This window comes from Mytilus californianus, unplaced genomic scaffold (assembly GCF_021869535.1).
Source record: "Mytilus californianus isolate M0D057914Y unplaced genomic scaffold, xbMytCali1.0.p SCAF_11, whole genome shotgun sequence".
NCBI classification, from domain to species: domain Eukaryota; kingdom Metazoa; phylum Mollusca; class Bivalvia; order Mytilida; family Mytilidae; genus Mytilus; species Mytilus californianus.
In genome coordinates, this window is record NW_026262593.1 from 73397038 (window position 1) to 73403025 (window position 5988).

The window sequence follows — 5988 nt, forward strand, 5'->3', positions numbered from 1 at the left end:
TACGTGATTGAACATCAACATTATGTTTCAAACCTTTATCAATAAATCAATTCCATCGAAGAAAAGGACAGCATTGGAATTTGCTAACGAGGCAAATAATATATCTTTATCCGTGATAGCAGCACCCCGGATAAAGATATATTAGTCTTCTTAATGCATAAAACTTTTTGCAGCTTATCTAACAGTTTAACTGTGTTGCGCAAAATCGTAAATTTATTCCTTTGGTATATGATAAAAACTATTTTTATCTTGCTTAGTGAGTCCTTAGGTTCAAGAGTGAGTAGCTAGTATCTCTGTGTTCTACCTAATTTGTTTTTTTTTAATTTTGGTTAGCATTTTTATTTTTTGAATGAGGATATATTCAAAAGAGAAGGTCTACTGTTCTTAAGACATATAAGAGGTGCCTCCTGTATGGGACTGACTTAAAATACGAATAAGTTTTAGGAGACTGACTTAGTTGATCGAGTTTGAACGTGGTCAACTTATGTTGACATTAATCCATCTTAGCGACGTAGCCCATATAAATTTTAATTGCTTTTCTCCATCTCTCTACTAAAGAGGCATGCAAGGACATAAGTCCAAATCGATTTGTGTTTTTTTTCTAATTTTATTGAACTTCCGAGTTTATTCTGTAATACTTATAAACTTGATTCCAAGGTCTTTTTTCTAAATTAATGACTGATGTGACTAGCGTCGGAAGTGCTTTTCAAGATTTTTCCGTCATTCGGGACAATTTTAAAGCAATGGAAAATTTAGGTGACAATTATATGAAACTAAGAATATGGAACATACTGTTAAAAGAGGAACGATGAAAAAGGAAATAATTATAGTCTCCAATTACTATTTCGTGACTGTGTATGTTTTCTTTAAATAAAACAGTTACTTGATATGTATATTTTATACTGTAATTCCCCTTGCTAACTCTTAAGAACTTAAAAACTTCCTTTTAAAAATTATCAGGTATTTGAATATAGTGCACACTCTACAAAAATCGTTTTGCTTCAGTTGTAATAATGTTTGGTCTGTTTTTTTCTTACACATTTGCACAGTTGTTTTATTTTAAAGTAGTAAACCAGTACTATACAACTATCTTATAAAGATATATAGAATAATGGCAATTTTTATACTGACTTTTGTCAGCAAGAATACAAGCAAGCCCGTTTGTATCAATTATTAAAATGCAATTATCATTTTTATCGGCAATTTGTCGTAACTGTTTATCTTTATTCAGAATATGAAATGAAAAATGAAACTATGTTTGCGCGTACAAAACGTTGTGATAGTTGTTCTGTTGTATGTTTAAGGTCGCGTGCACTCCGTTGATAAATTGACGCGGATGGACATGAACACGTGACGTTGCTGCACTGATACAAGACATTATTGTCTAACATTTTCGGGTTTCAAGTCCAGTTTATCATCCAAAAGACAGTAAGATCAATGAGGAAATATACAAATTGCCGATAAAGAAGGGTCTTAATGATAGAAAGCTGTAGCAGAGAGAAATGTTTTGTACAGCATGTAAACAATGTGGTGAAAACCATTTAACTTCCATAGTATGTTACTTCAATTTACTCATAAGGGTCTTTGGCGGTCTTCATTTTTGTATTGAAACCCTTTCCGTACCCTCACGTATGTCACTGGTTTCGTCTAATATAAAGTTATCAGATAAGGTATGCAACAAAACAACAAATAGTATTATTACAAGATAAATTCTCTTCTCATCTCCTCCTTCTTTGTAGAAGTCAACCAGCATTGTAACTATTTCAAACATTGTTAATTCGACAGTACTCCAATATCAGTGGCGTCAAAGGTAAACCGGTAGGACCGAAAACTAATTATGTATAATCAAACTTGCAACAATTTTGAGGGGTTTGTATGGGTTACATGAAATGATATGAAAGAAAAAAAGAAATAAATAAAGGAATTTACAATACAGAAAAGATTCAAAATTAAAAAGCAGTAGATTTTGAACATGTAGAAGATTGGCGTGGTTGATCGAGTTTGAAAATGATCAACTGATTTTGCGATTAATCAATGTCTGGAACATGTGCATAGAGATGATAATTGTTTTTGTCCATCTTTCTACTGAAAAAGCATGCAAGGAAATATCTAAAAAATATAATAAAAAATGTATTTTGAAAATTTAAGTTGAAACTAATTCAAATTTCGTACATTAAGTGTTTCTTTTACATTGAAGTTAAATTGTTTGTATTCAATTGTCTAATTTGATTTTTGAAAATTTAAGTTGAAACTAATTCAAATTTCGTACATTAAATGTTTCTTTTACATTGAAGTTAAATTGTTTGTATTCAATTGTCTAATTTGATTTCTGTTTTTTTGTTTGCTTCGATTGATCTTCCGATCTTTATTCCGTAATAATTGTAAACTTTAATAAATTTTGTTTTCTCTAAATAAATTACTGATTTATATAGTCACTTTGTTACAAGAAATGAAAATAAAACTTTACATATGGGTTACAGCCGAGGCGTTTTACTGGATTTTCGTTCATTAGGACCAACTTTAAAACATTTAAAAATTTACATGCCAAATATAAGAAACGAAGAATATGGAATATATTGTTAAAAGTAACAATGAAAAAAGGAAATAACAAAATCTTTCCGAGAATTTAAAAAACTTTCCTTATGTAAATCGCTGTTCAATAACCATCTCATGATTTTGTATGTTTTTTTTTTAAATTTCATTGTTACTTGATATGGTTAGTTTACACAGTTATTCCTCATGCTAACACTAAATTACTTAAAATCTTCCTTTTAAATATTCTGATGCTCACCGCACACAAAATATTTTTTGGTGAAGTTTTATATTTTGGTGTCAGGATTTTTTTAGGACTTGATTGTTTTTTTTTATGCATAACTGTTTATTTTCTAAATGATATATTTGACAACTGACATATCAATAAAAAGGATCTGAGGGACAAAAAACTGTAGCAGAGAAAACACATTCTAATCCTTTTTGGGAGTTATTTCGTTTTTAATGATTTTTATGAACTTTTAGAATTTTGGATATTATCTTGAACACAATAATGGGTAGGGAGAGAGTGTTAACAGTAATATTGATAAACCAGCCCTTTGAAATCTATACATCATTCCATTATCCTTCATACTTTGATCACTGCAGCTTGATGTAGGCGAGGGCTTTAGAAATGGTTATTTTTATCTAAATCGTTTTAGTATATACAAAAAGGCCTTTTTTCCACATTACCTATTCGGACTCATTTTGGGACTCTTGCTTTATTAATAGACCTAATAACATATCAGTATACGTATTATAGTTGTAAATAAGTCATAGGTATTTTCCATGGCATTGTCAGTTTATTTTTCGACTAATGAGTTTGAATGTCCCTTTGGTATCGTTTGCCTCTCTTTAAGACAAAATCCTATTAAAGGTTTGCCAATTCTAAAATAAATTTGGTTTGATTTATTTTCAAAACATTTTGTCTACTTGATGCAGTACAGCACACAACAGTATACATACTCTGATGTATGTAAATACTTTTAACTTTTGCCTCTATTTTGATTAAAAAAGAAGTTACCTTTGATTTTTCTTTATTTTTACCTTTACACATGTAAAACAGTTCAACAATATTTATATACAAATTCATATTACATAATATCTATTATCCTTACTAGCCATAATTATTATTTTGTTATGAAATTCAATCTAATTGAAATCAAATATCTGATTACACAATGTACATTGAGTATGTTTATTCTTTCATAGTTATATGCAATTCATCAACATCTGTACAACCTTGTTGCTGAAAAGGTTTTAGAGAAAATAAAATTAAAATTGGATGTGTGTGAACAATATGTTGAGGAAGTATTCTTTTATATATTTGAAATAAGAGTTATGTAAAGGAAATAGAAGGAAAAAACCATAAACTAACGAAAACCAAAATTACACGTTATTCATATCAGAAAATGATTTGAAAAAAAAACAGGAAATACATAAAGGAATTAGTAATATAGCAAAATGAGTTGATAGTTAAAAAAGTCAAATCTAAATATGTCTAAGTTTAAGTTCTTGGCAATTTGTTTGTTATGAAGGTGTAACGCAAGAATAGAAAACAATTCTCAAAAGTGTCATTTTACGTTGGAAGTTGTGGCAATGGTAGTTTACCGATCTCCAAGTAAATGTCCTAAATCAATCAAGAAGACACGTAAATGTCTTAAATCAATCAAGAAGACACGTAAATGTCCTAAATCAATCAAGAAGATACGTAAATGTCCTAAATCAATCAAGAAGACACGTAAATGTCCTAAATCAATCAAGAAGACACAAATCAAGGCAAAAAAACTAAAGGAATCGCATGAACCCTCAATGCGCGTAACTATAGCAACTAACAAAATCTGAGGGATTGGAAATAACTCCAAAAAAAGATGATTCATTAAATTTTAAGATAAAGCGTGCATTAATGAGGAAAATAGTTTCTTTTTTGGAGGAAAATATCTTGCAAACAGTATAAGCGTAGAAAATATAAACCCCTATTGCTATTATGTGACAAAAAGAGGTACACATGGTTGTGACACAAGCTACAATAAGATAAACGCAGACCCAACAGAAAAAAAATCTGCAGAAAGGCAAAATTCACTGTTATTCATGGATTGCTCTAAAGGAGTTTGATTTTAAGATCTACCAATGCTATAATAAGCTCCTATAATAAGATGATTATAAATCAAAATAATAAGAAGATGTGGTATGATTGCCAATAAGACAACTCTCCAACAGAAACCAAATGACATAGAAGTTTAGAACTATAGACATACGGCCTTCAACAATGACAAAACCCACACCGCATAGTCAGCTATAAAAAGCCCCAAAATGACAAATGTAAATCAACTCAAACGAGAAAAATAACGATCTGATTTATGTACAAAACAATGAATGAAAAACAAATTTGATACACAGCAACAAACGACAACCACTGAATTACAGGCTCCTGACTTGGGGCAGGCATACACTGAATGTGAAAGAGTTAACTAGTTTTTTGGCGCCAAGCCCTCCCAATAACCTAGAATAGTGGCATAGCAGGACAACATACGAACAAAGTTTCATTTGGTATAATTTCCAAGTGCTCCACGAAACCTCTTTCTAAATTATTAACATCTATTTTATCAGCAATCAAAGCCGGGCTCCAAAGTTATTGTGAAACTGCCTATTTTAGAGGTGGCGTGAATCAGATGTGGATACTAAAAAATTCCAAAGATCTTTTAAAGTACATACAATCTAAGACTCTCTCATCTTGCAATAGTATTAAAACATTTGACTTTTCTGCACTTTACACAAGTATTCCCCATTCCAAACTAAAAGACAAATTGAAAGAGTTGGTATTACTTTGTTTCATTAAAAAGAATGGCGAACGTAGATACAAGTATATTGTCTTGTGGAGGGATAAATCCTACTTTGTAAAGAATCACTCTGATTCAAACAAAAAATTCTCTGAAACTGACATTATCAAGATGCTTGATTTCTTGATTGACAACATATTTCTTACGTTTGGAGGACGTGTTTTTCAACAGACTGTCGGAATTTCAATGGGAACCAATTGTGCCCCTCTTCTTGCCGACTTGTTTCTTTATTATTATGAGGCTGACTTCATACAGGAACTTCTTAGGAAGAAAGATAAGAAGTTAGCAATATCCTTTAACTTTACGTTCCGCTATATAGATGATGTTCTCTCACTAAATAATACAAAATTTGGTGACTATGTTGAACGAATCTATCCCATCGAACTAGAGATAAAGGATACTACAGATACAGTTAAGTCTGCCTCATATCTTGACTTACATCTAGAAATTGACAATGAGGGTCGGTTGAAAACAAAACTTTACGACAAAAGAGATGATTTCAGCTTCCCAATAGTTATCTTTCCATTTCTATGTAGCAAAATTCCAGCAGCGCCTGCATACGGAGTATATATCTCCCAATTGATACGATATTTCCGGGCTTGTATTTCCTATCATGATT